This window comes from Pyrgilauda ruficollis, unplaced genomic scaffold, assembly GCF_017590135.1.
Source record: "Pyrgilauda ruficollis isolate IOZ18807 unplaced genomic scaffold, ASM1759013v1 scaffold79, whole genome shotgun sequence".
Taxonomy (NCBI): Eukaryota; Metazoa; Chordata; class Aves; order Passeriformes; family Passeridae; genus Pyrgilauda; species Pyrgilauda ruficollis.
The window spans coordinates 3,157,368-3,170,152 of NW_024529821.1; the positions used below are offsets into that span (position 1 = coordinate 3,157,368).

General features: G+C 39.1%; 1 protein-coding gene across 1 annotated transcript in view; it reads left to right on the plus strand.

Moving 5' to 3' along the window:
• The window catches only part of CLSTN2 (calsyntenin 2), a 315,092-nt gene that overhangs the window by 120,614 nt on the left and 181,693 nt on the right, over positions 1 to 12,785 (plus strand). Inside the window, exon 2 of the mRNA XM_041487078.1 lies at positions 2,308 to 2,430. The gene's annotated coding sequence lies outside the window, so the exon portion shown is untranslated. The remainder of the gene's footprint in view (positions 1 to 2,307; positions 2,431 to 12,785) is intronic.

The window sequence follows — 12,785 nt, forward strand, 5'->3', positions numbered from 1 at the left end:
CTTTTCTTTGCTTCCCCCCAATATAATTTAAGGAAAGATGTTGCTGTCACTCATTTGAGTGCTGTTATTGCTCATTGGACACCAACTGGAGAAAGCTAAGGCTGGTAGAATTGCACTCACTGTATTCTGAGAGTTCCTTAAGTAAAAGTGCCATCAAAAGTATTCCCTAGGAATCAGTAAGAGCAAAGTTTTGATGCTTTTTTTGTTTATTTGCTTGTTTGGGTTTTTTGTTTGATTGTTTTTTTTAAGAGCTCAGACCCTTAACAGAATCAGGAGGAATGAAAAGCATTTGGTACTTGAAATTTGAGTTGCATAAGGAATTCCCTTTTGATGTGAGCTCGTGTTTACTGTCTCATTATGGTTCAATTGCATCTGCCTGCAGTCAAGGGATGCCCTTTGGCTCAGTGCAGCCTGTGTCCCTCCTGTGAGCCACACCTGAGTGCCACTGGAGCACACTGCTGTGTCTGCATGCTCAGGCAATTCACGTATTCCATTAACAAATACAGAATGCTTCAACTGCCCTGCAAACCAGAATCCCAAATGCCATAAAAAGCTCTGAAATTGCATCCATCACTTCTCATTTTTCAACATTGACAAGACTTTTGGCCTTCATCTATTACATAAACTCACCAATCTCTCCTCTGGCTGTACAGTCATTACAAGATAAAGAGATTTGAGATCCCTGTTTTCCATTTCACCTTTCCCTGACACATCCCCAGTTTAATCTTCCTGTTGCTTAGTTATTGCAAAAATGGGCAAAACCAACAACTGTGAAGATAAGTATGCTTTCTTCTGAAAGAAGATCTATTGCAATGTAGGAATGAACTCAAAGCTCCGAGATTAGTGCTAGAATATAAAATAATTCAGCTTTAGAAGGATCGGTCTCCCAAGTCCACAGTTTCCTAATGGTTAAACAAAGAAGCAAGAAAGGAACAGAATGAACTTCAATTTGCCGTAAATATGTTTGTATGCTTTTCCCAAATAGCCAGTGAAAAAAAGAATTTGTTAATTGCGCACATTTACCTGTGTCCAGAGCCCTCTGTGTTGTCTTGGTGATTTTTGCTGCTTTCTTCACAAAGGGAGAAACTTGAATCTCATTGATGTCTGGGGGTTTTACAGAAGACAAGACATGAAAGAGTTTAGGGATTATATCTGTGGATTTTGTTTGGTTTCATAATTTTTTTATTTATTTATTTTTTAGTTTGGTTTTAGTCTAAGTGTCATCTCTCCATCTTAGAGGTGATTTCTGTTAACTCACCAGGTATTTTCCTCAGCATCTGGTACACACAGCTACATAATAGGTATAGAAATTACCTTGCCATCTGAGTTTGCTGCAAGTGGGGTAGATATTCCTTGATGCAGAGCTCCCTCTTGCCTGGGGGAGTACATTCCTCAAACTGAAATTCATTTAGCTGTCACCATTGTATTCCTTATGTAGGAGTTCCAGTGACATAACATTCAGATTGTGCCTGCAGGAAGAAAGCTCAGTTTATAACCAGAGCAAAGCTAAGCCTCTTACATTTCCCCCTTCCTTTTTATTTTGCGTCTTCATCCTTTCCAGTCAGGGGGAGATGGATGGTGAGAGGGGTGTAAATGGAGAGGGTTCAGCAATAAGACAATCTGATGTTGTAATGCAGCCTCTCCTTAAAGTGTCTTTTGTGTGATCTTCCTATGTGCTTCAAAATCAGATATCCAAATGTTCAACAGCTGGATTTGAAGGACAGGTTTTTTCCAGAAAGGATTCAGATCCCCTGGTTAAATTGTGAAGAAGTGCAGACTTTTATCAGTAATTAAAATGCAGACATTTGTTTTCTCTATAATGTACAAAGCACAGAAGTAATTGTAGTATTGTTCCAAAAATACAAAGTGAGAAGGCATCCAAGAGTTGAGTGTTCTCACCTACCCTTCTGCTTTGTGTCTTGTCAAGTTGGGTTGCTCAGGATGCCCTTTCTCTTGTACCTGGGCTTTGCCACTGAAAGTAATTCCTTCAAAACTGTCTCAACCTGTTAGGCTGACAACAGGTCACATTACAATAACACATTACAAATATTTTGCAAATTGCCTTTTTACTTCAGTGTCTTAATTGGAGGGATGTCTGCAAGTGTTGGTTTTCTCATCAGTGCAGTAGAATGTGCGTGTCATTTTTCTTTTATATCTGAAAGTTTATTGTAGGGATTTTGTTAGTGGCTTTTGAGTAATACCATTAATATTGGAAGTATGTTAAATAATTTCTTTTTATAGATAAAATGAGCTGAATGGATATGAAACACAAACCAAATTAATTAGGCATGTTTTCTTCTTTTCTAGTGAATAAACACAAACCCTGGATTGAGACGTCGTACCATGGAATCATAACTGAAAACAATGACACTGTGATTTTGGACCCTCCCCTGGTTGCATTGGATAAAGATGCACCTGTTCCCTTTGCAGGTAGGAATGTACACGAGCAGCAGCATTTGAGCCTGTGGACTGCATTTTGAATTTATTGGCATTTGTAAGAAAGGAATTTCCAGTGTAATTTGAAGGGCACATGTAAAGGCTGTGTCTGAGTACTCAGGACCTGACTGTTGGCCCACAGATCCTGAAATGAGGTGTTTTCTACACTGAATTTGTTGTGAAGCAGACCAGAATAAAGAGAATAATACAGAAGGCACCCACTATCAATATATGTTTAATGAAAACACAATAATTACACAATTACACTTGAATTTGCTTTTATAGAAATTAATCATTGCAATTGCCTGAAGTAATAATACATAATTAATTTTGTTCACCAGTAACAGCCCCTGCTTTCTCTCTTCCTTTTCTGTTCCCTGGCTATGGACAAAATGTCTGACAAATACTTAAAGTTGCTCAAATCATATCTTACTGTGTAAGCACTTTATAACTGTCATGACTTTGACAGAAAATTTAAGCAAAAATTGAACATTTTTGCTCAGGTTGCTGTATGATAGATGTATGTCATATACAAGTTTGCATTTGTATTAAGTCTATTTTACCTGACACTTCTACTGTCCTGAGTCCCTTAAGCAGAATATGGGACTTCAGCATATTGCTCAAATTTTCTCTTAAATTCCCTCTTTCATTAAAAATACTTTTTGAAGAAAAGAGAGAATAGTAAAACTTGATAGCTGCTATGAAGGTCTTAAGGTGGTGCAGTTGTTAAAAAGATGGTATTGCTTAAGAATCTTCAGCTTTTCTAAGGAAAGGAACTGGTAAAGGTGAGTATCCTTGTTCTCGGGGAGTTGTCATGTTCAGGAAGCAGAAGTCCAAGTGCTTGTCTTAAACGGCATTTTACAGCATCCTGAAAGAATTGTTCTCAGTCCCTTTTCCCAAAAGCTTACACTGGCATCAGCGCCTACCCTGCCAAACCAGGGCTCCCAAATGGTTTTTATATATTGACCCCCATTTTAATATCAAGATTGTTTGTCACTCATGGTGCCCAGTGATTCTTGGCTGCATGAAGATCAATTCCTAGTGAAAAAATGCTCTTGTCATTTTTTTCCTCTTATCACTGTGGATGTTCCATCTTAGATTTGGTTCTTTTTCCTGCATTCCCTTAGGATCCTTCCAGGGATGTTAATCACGTGCTATTGTAACTGACACTGCAAACTCTGCTGACTGGGAATTTGTTAGCCTAATTATTTTCTTCAGCTTTTACATTGGGTGAATCAACACATTTTTCATTAAATAGTGATTTACTTTTCGTGTAGAAAATCATCCTTTGAAATACTGAACTTACACAGACAGACTGGCTTTTGTGATAAAGGTTACATTAGAGAGTAGCTTTAATTTAGCTTCTCCATTTATTGATTCGAAGTATTTGTATTTTGAGAAGTATCTACTTCTTACAAGGGTAAATACTTTCTGTGTGTCCCTGATGTTAATAGTTTATTTCCTGATAATATTTGGCCTCATGATCTGCAGCCCAGGTATAATATTGTTCAGGGTTAGTACTGATTGAATAGTACTGATTCCCTTCATTCCCTTGAAGGGCCTGCATTCTTTATGATTTTGGAAGAACCTCTCTGCAATTTAAAAAAAAAAACAAAAAAACCAAAAAACCAATTCCTGTCTTTTTAAATTGTTGGAGGAACTTACTATTTCTGTTGTAGTTTTTGATTTAATGTCATATACTTTTATTTGGTTTCATAATGTCATTACCTTATTAAAAGTTTTTATGGAAAATTAAATTTGCATCATGTGTTTAGTAGGAGAAAACTGAAACAGATACAAGTACAACATTAACAATATTCTGTAGCTGTACTTGTAATAGTGTGGTAATGTGGAATGTCTTTTATGGCCATATTTTATATAAATGTGGAAATTGCAGTTATATAATATATCAGTCTTCAATTGTAACAGAGAATCAGAGCTCCAACAGTTCCTTTATCATCAGGATAAAGGAACGGTTAATATTTTCAGTGTTTTGTGCAACTATTGGAGAAGAAAGAAATTCTAGTGCTTGGAAAGTTCTCCATGTTTGGTTGGTTGGTTGTTTTTTTAATGGGCTCGGATTCAAGAATATATCAGGGCAGTTTCTGATCTGTGCTGAAATGTCTGCTGAGATCTCCTTGAGCAAACTGTAGTAAGACTAACTTTTTGTGAATTCTTTCCCTGCAACAATAGCTGCAATAGACCCCTGCAATAGTTTTCAGACAGATGATTGGCTCTTCCATCAGGATTTGTGTTACCTTATAAAAATAAACTTTTTTTCAGTAGTACCAGCGTGCATGTGACTTTAAAACACACACACAAAACCTATTGACAAAAGGTCCCCTCCAACAAACCAAAACAAACGCCAAATCTCAAACCAAATAAAAAAGACAGCAACCCAGCTGCCGTGTAGCCATTCACTGCAGATGGGCAGGAGTTCTGCAGGACCAGAACTGGACCAAAACAGAAGGCACAGTGTCAGTTCCCCCCCAGGCTGATGTTCCCAGGGCACTCCTGTAGAGGGACATGGCTGGATGTTATCTGAACTGTGAAATCTCCCTGCTCTTCTGTTCTAGTTTGAAAGCAAAACCAGAGAGAGACTCCAAGTCAGAGGTACAATTTATTAGGAAAAGGGAAAAGAAAACCAAAATACATGCAGTAATGCAAAAGAAAAACCACTGATAAAGTCAGAATACAACCTGACACCCTGTTGGTCAGGGTGTTGGTAGCAGTACAGTTGGATTGGTAGCTGAAGTCCTCCTGGAGTGGCAAATGTGGTTCTGTTGGAGCAGTGATCCTGTGGAAAGGGTATAGTTTTCCTCTGAAGATCCAGTATAAAAGATGGCAATTCCTCTGGGAATCCAGTGGAAAGACGGTCTGCTCAGTCCCAAAACCCAGATTATATCCAGGTGGGGATGCTTAGCTCCCCCCCCGGGTGGAGCATCTCACAATGGGCTGGTATCATTCTCTGAGTCACGTAGTGGGTCCATTAAACAGAAAAGGCTCCTGGAGGGAGTTGTCTCTGAGTCATGTGGCTCCTGGAGGGAGTTATCTCTGAGTCATGTGGCAAGACATTGATGGGCCCATTAACAGGAGATAAGGAAAAAACGGGCGCCCTTCCTGGTTTCAGCAATTCTTGAGGATGGGAATAGGAAACATTTTTATATTGTAACCTAGGGCATCTTCTTAATGGCTTCCCTTTGAAGTGTTTCAGTGACAGGTTTAGGGAAATGTACAGGATTCATCACTGTGACAGGTCATGGTAGGGGAAACGCCTATTTATTGAATAAAATTATCTACATTTATCTACTAACTTATACTTACTTATTCCATATTTATATGTTGCTAGTGAGGGTGTAGTTCTTTTGGACATGTGCTTAACTTAGTCCTTGTGTTTGCACCATGCTCCTTGCTGCTTGCCCTGGTGTACAGGTAGCTCATGCATTTCGAATTTTTCACCTGGGCAAATAATTTTTCACCAGGTAACTGCTTTGTTACTAAGAATAACCAAGCTGTTAAGAGGCATTTGCTATTCAGTGATTTCATGTGGCAAGACATTGATGGGCCCATTAACAGGAGATAAGGAAAAAACGGGCGCCCTTCCTGGTTTCAGCAATTCTTGAGGATGGGAATAGGAAACATTTTTATATTGTAACCTAGGGCATCTTCTTAATGGCTTCCCTTTGAAGTGTTTCAGTGACAGGTTTAGGGAAATGTACAGGATTCATCACTGTGACAGGTCATGGTAGGGGAAACGCCTATTTATTGAATAAAATTATCTACATTTATCTACTAACTTATACTTACTTATTCCATATTTATATGTTGCTAGTGAGGGTGTAGTTCTTTTGGACATGTGCTTAACTTAGTCCTTGTGTTTGCACCATGCTCCTTGCTGCTTGCCCTGGTGTACAGGTAGCTCATGCATTTCGAATTTTTCACCTGGGCAAATAATTTTTCACCAGGTAACTGCTTTGTTACTAAGAATAACCAAGCTGTTAAGAGGCATTTGCTATTCAGTGATTCTTACCTGCCCTTAGTGCTTTGACATGCTTTCTGTACCCATTCCTATGGTGTCCCTTATAGTTTAAATGTTACTTGTGGCACAGGCCTACTCCAAACTGCAAACAGTGTTTTGGTTTTCACTTATGGAAACTTAATTTTTTCTCCTAATACCTCTGCCTTTTTTCATCACCATGCCTACTAAGGTAAGTCTGTCAACCCCTTCTAGGAGTCCACACATTATGGTGCACGTCAAACCTGAGTGGTTACAGGAGAAAATTACTGTAATCTGCACCTTTTTGCACCTCCATCTAATGTTTAACATCGAGGGTGATGACAGGAGAAAAAGGAGTCTTCCATGCAGTTACCTTCCTGACAGGTCTGTGTTTCCAGGAAAGACTAAGGAGAGACTAACAGGACTAAATGTGCCTGTGAAAACGCTGGCTGTCAAATGTGATCAGCATTTTTCATAACTGGAGCACAAAGACTTCCACAAGATTGCAATGAATAGCTTTTCATGTCTCTTTATCTAATGAATTTATTGTGAATAATTGAAATATATGTAAAGTCCTGGTTCTTAAAATTATCATGGTATAAGCATACCTCACTTTCTCTTTTTTACGCGATTGTATTTTTTGTCTCCTAGTTTGGAAGGAAAGCTTGAAAATACCAGTATAAGCTTGTAAGTGTGAGAAGTTTCAGGATCAGCAGTTTACCATATTTCAGTTTTTCAAGTCCTGGCCCAAAAAGGATTTTCCCAGACTGGTGTTGAAATACAACTGACCTTTAAAACTCACCATGGCGTCCTGGAGCCTTTTGCAGGATATCAGAGACATTCCCTGACCCTTCTCCCCTCCCTTTGGCCAAAAGATACCCCCAGAAAATGAACCCCTACAAAACCCACAAAAAAATTGGAACCATTCAGGCTTAGAGGTAGTTTGGCTAGAAACAAGGAGGGATCTACTGAATCAGTTTGTCAGGATTCGGTCCCTCACAAAATGCTGTGAGATGATGGAGGGCTTTTGGAAGAGACATCTACCTGCACTCCAGTAACAGCAACTACGTTTCATCAGCAATGCTGTGCAAAAATAGACCTGAAAGGAACTTCAGGAGCATCAATCCATGCTCCTGCCCAAGGCAGGCCCTTGTCATTCCTGAGAAACAGTTTTTTGTCCTAATCTTACAGATCTGGAGTGGCAGAGATGCAACAGCTTCCCTGGGCAATCTATTGCACACTTCACCATACTCCTGGTTTTTCATGAAGCTTGGTCTGAACTTTCTGTACAGTGGTTGCAGCCCATTAATTTCAGTCCTAGCCACAAGGCAGAGCAGATTATTCCCGCTCTTTTTGTGCGGAAGCCTTTTATGTTACTCCCTAAAAGCACTGTGAGCATCTAAACAGTCTGGTGTGGAGGTGAGTCCTGCTGCTCGTGGTGTTTTCCGAAGCAGAAAAATAGGAGGTAACATTCAGGGCAGTGAGGTGATGGATGTCCCTTCTCACCCTGGAAGAGAAGATCCAAACTTGTCACTGTGCCCCATTTCTGGGCTGATAAAGTCACATTTGAGTGCCTTGTGTCCCAGCAAGGCTGAGCTGGCAATTGTACCAGGGTGAGCTGTGCCCATCACGTCTTCAGCTACTTTTATGCTCTTGATAAATTTATAGAGAGCCTTTCTTAGCAAGATCAGAGGTCTGGCTCCCTCCAGACAAGTAATCTGCGTCTCAGAAGCAGTTCCAGTTCACACCTCCTGGGCAGATGGAGCCCCAGTCTCTGACTGTGTTTTGGCTGTGCTAAAAGCACTGTAAAGAATAAGGAGACAACAAAACCAGCCAGGAAGGATGCCAAAATATTCACTAAACTACAAGATGCAACCACAAACTCTCCAAATCTTCTTTTTTATTTTAGTAGCTCAGAGGAGTGTGTGTTCTCAGCTACACCACAGCAAATTCAGCACTTGTCAGCCCACTTACACCCAGGGACTGAACACAAAGTCCCATTTCTCTGTTTCAGACTGTGAAGCTGCCCAGCCTCCCTGTTTGTTTGTTTGTACTGAAAAGCAGTGGCATTAATAACAGCAACTACCCTTTTGGTACAACATTGAAAGTACAGAAGTTATTCTAAAATTGTTATTCGGAATATTATCATTTCTACTCACTGTCAGCGAGACTTAGAACATGAGTCAGTTTAGGATGCCCAGAATTCATTTGTGTTAATTATTTCTCTGTGAAAATGAGGTGTGATCAAAAAAATATGATGTGAAGGAAAAGCCATGGAGCGTTGCAGTTGTTTATAACAATTTTTTAATGATTTTTAATTTCTAGCTTTGAAGCTTACATTTATTACTGTAGCTTAATTAGTTAAGCCTTGAGCCTTCAAAGGCAAAAAAAACAATCTCTTCATGGTGATCCTAATCTAAGGTAAAATAAAAGTTTGGTAATAGCAAAATTAATTCTGGGGATGCTGTTTTTGACTTAAGGGATACTGCTCACCGTCCATTAAAGCTAAGAGCGATAAACATGCTCAGGTTTCAGATTTAGAATGCACTAAAAAACCAATCACTCTCACAGTGACCTCTGTTAGTCCCTGAAGCTCAGAGATGAGGGCTTTGAGGGCTTTTAAGTTTGGTTATTTTTTGTGATTGCCTTTCTTAGTCATTTTTACAGCTGTGAAGTAATAGTAGGTGACATCAGTGTGTCCAAATAAGACTAAAGGGTCAGGGATTCTGGTCAGGCTGTTCTGGTGGAGCTTTTAGTGGCTGCTAAGGGGTCTTCATTGCAGGAAAAAGGGGCTAGGAAGAAAATAAAAATTACATGTTTGGGTTGGGAGTGAATGCAAGTTCCTCCTGACAGATAAAATCAATAATGAATGGGAACGCTGAGATACTTCATTACACCTAAATATGCTAAATTTCTTGAAGCTAGAAAGAAGCAAGGAAAGTCACCAAGGAATTCCAGTCTGATAATATTCACTTGGACTTTTAAAACTACTTATGGAAAAGAGTGATTTGAGACACATTTGAACTGGTTTTGAGTAGTTTTCTTTATGTACAAGACCTGATCTTTAGAAAAATAGGGCAGGCTATTACAGTGGATTGCAACCCTAGACAATAAGACAGGGACAGAATCAGTCATTTTATAATCCTGAAGTGTACTAAATAACCATTTAAGTAAAAAACTGTTAAGTTAAAACAGATTGTCACTGAAGGTGCCAGGAAAATAGTGAGAGTTTTTAAACTTTTGGGCTATTCAGAACAGAAGAGAGAAACCTGAGCGGGAAGTACTGGAATTGCTAAGCCTATAGGTCCAAAAATTTCTTGCTGCTGTTATGTTTTGAGGATGGATGTAGATTTTGTGTCACACTCCTTTGAAACTAATGAAGTCTTGCTGTATGAGAGCCATTGCAATGTGCCTGAATCTGCAGCTGAAATATGAAGTCATTTATTTCAATGAACTATAAACCCTTTTCAACAAAATATTTTAAAAGCTGGAGAAAGTATTTATTTTGTTGAGGTACTATTTTGACATTTTTTTTCCTGCAATGAAACATTTTAGTGTGAATTAAGATGTAACTTGCTTTTGAGATGTGATTTTTGCTATGGAGTTAAGCGTGATTTCTACACTTTTTAGACATTCTCTAAAATCAGAGGTGGTTCCTCAAGGATTTCAAATTCTGAAAGTCACAGGAAGGACAGCATAGGAAACTTACCTGTTTGGGGGTAAAAAAGGATGAGGACTTGTCATCTTCTTATGGTTTGAGTGATACATGGAGGCGTACCTGATAGCTCATATATTAAAAGAAGTGTGAGCAGCTGAAAAATGTAAAACTGCTCTAGTTATCCCTCATCATTAAAATTGCAGTGGGGATCATAACTGCTTAGCTTCTTACAATTTCAGGTAGAAATGAATGTTTTCTAACATTATTGATATAAATGAAATTATTTCAAATAACTATGCTAGCAAACATAACTCCAAGCTATGAAGATTTACGGTGAGCCAGTTGAAGCAAACAAGAATGATACCCCGGGACATTTTCTCTTCTTGAGTAGTTTGATTCTCTTCACTATTTGATACTCAAGAAGTAGTAAACTTGAGCTGCTCACTTCTGCTCTCCAGCGTGTGTGAACTCGAGAATCCAAAATCTGCACCCATCTTTACTTCCAGTGCTGCAATTACAGGAGGGACCCTCAGAGGGAGGGCTGAAGGAACAGAGTGAGGACTCAAAGGAAGGAACAAACTAAGTCCAATAATGGAAATTCCACTCCAATAACTTCCTTCACACTTTCATTCCATCTGTGGTCCACCCATTAATTCAATTACATCTCTCTCCTTTACATAAATAAACTCCTTTTATGTGTGAATTCCTGTGTTGTCATGTTCCTCGGTGAATGATGATGAAAACCAAAAAGGACTGCTTGTAAAAGCATGCAGCATTCTTTATACTGACTTAGAAAAATAACTTATAATGCCAGGAAGTGTTAGTAATGCAATAAGTGCAATTGGAATATTCACCACTCAAAAGTTTAGTGCATCAAAATTGGCACTGCAGGATTCCAGCTTGCTATAAAAATAAAATCAAAAGGCTTTAAAATGTGTTCCTCTGGAATGGAACTACCTGAGTTCGTGTAAAGCAGCAGGGACAAGCCTCTTGCTTGTAATGGTTTCTAAATATTAAAAACATTTTAAAAGAACAGCCTGAATAGGTAGTTATTTATTCTTTAGAGCTCATTGTGCTTATTGGTTAACAATTCTCTTGTGGAAAGAATAGATAAGAGCCCCCACTTTTCTTTAAATCTGCTTCTTTCCACTCAGCTGAAAAAAAAATTATTTTCCTGGACAAGAACAAACACTCCCACTCAACAGCCTGAAAGTGCTGTTGATCCCTTTTCTTGCTAGGGCCACCTAAAAAATGGATGTGATGCTACTTTTATGAAGCAAGAAGGGGAAGGAGAATATAAAGAATTCAAACTCTGGACAGGTGGTTTAGGTCATTGATTTTCTGCTCAATGCTCCTGTTTCTGGCTGTGTGAAATGGATCAAACCAATTTGTTCTCCTGGCTTGTGGTTTCCTCCACTGTCTTTTCTTCTGTGTGTTTCGATTATAAAAAACCTCTCCCAAGTGCTTTTATCTCAGTGACTGTGGAGCACTGAGCATCTCTGAGTGCAGCCCCAGCACAAGGAGGATTTGCTGTTCTCAGCTGTTTTCTGTTCCATAACCATTTATGGTACAGGTGTGTTTATAGGGGACACAACAGTGCCACCAGACTGGCACATAGAAATTCTGTTCAGTAATTTGGAAATGACCTCTCCCTTTATAAATGAACTCCAATGCTTCTGTATTAAATGGACCAAGTCTATATTATTTTAAATGGTGTCAGATGTCAGGGTGACTCTTGTATCTCAGACTGAAAGGCAGTGTAGAAAGGACAGTGGAGGCAATATTAGATTTTTTTTTTGTTGTCTCTGTTGTAGGGGTGGTGAACATAAACAAACACAGTACTGAGTTCAGAATGTTTTGAGAAAACAATATACAATTTGTGTTAGATTTTTGCAGTATCACACACTCTGCCACTCCCAGGCTCAGCAGAGACTGTGCTCCTGTCCTGCTGGAAAGCACTGGAGCTGCCCAGCGAATAGGCTAAGGCCATTTTAATCCAGGAGGACATGCTGGGCTGATCAGGTGATGGAAAATGGGCACCCAATCCCATCCACACAGCTGCCATCATCTCCTGGGTGCTGTGATCCTTTCCTTGGAGAGCTCTGTGGTCCCACTCTGGGATTATTGCTCTTTGCCTCCCCCCCAGTGCCTTGTGTCACTCTCAAGGATTTCAGTGATTTGTTTGCCACCCCATTCCACAACCCTGAGCCTGAGACATTCTGTGCTTAGTGAAAACACAGGAGGGGTTAAACAGACAAAATATTGGTAGGTATGAAGTATAGACAGATGTGTTACAGGCATTTATGATGCACATTATTGTAAAATTTCCCTGGTGTAACAGCAGCTTTTGGACACAATTAACCAGCATATGCACTTTGTATCCATACAAACACTTGCCTTACACTGAGTTTGAAATAAAGTATTTCAAATCATAGGTCAGTTTCCTTCACTTACAGCACTGTCTCTTATGTGAAAATTATACAAAGCTTGAGAGAAAAAGAACTAGTTCCTGGAAGTGATTGGTTTTTAGTTACTTCATGGACTGTGATTCCACTTAGTTGGTGTGCAATAACCACGGTGATATAAACAGACTGCAAAACAAACCTACATTACCTTTAAAAATGCAATTTAAAAATTTTTGTTTGTTTGTTTGTTTTTTAAAAATCATTATGTACTCTAACTTACTTGCCCTTT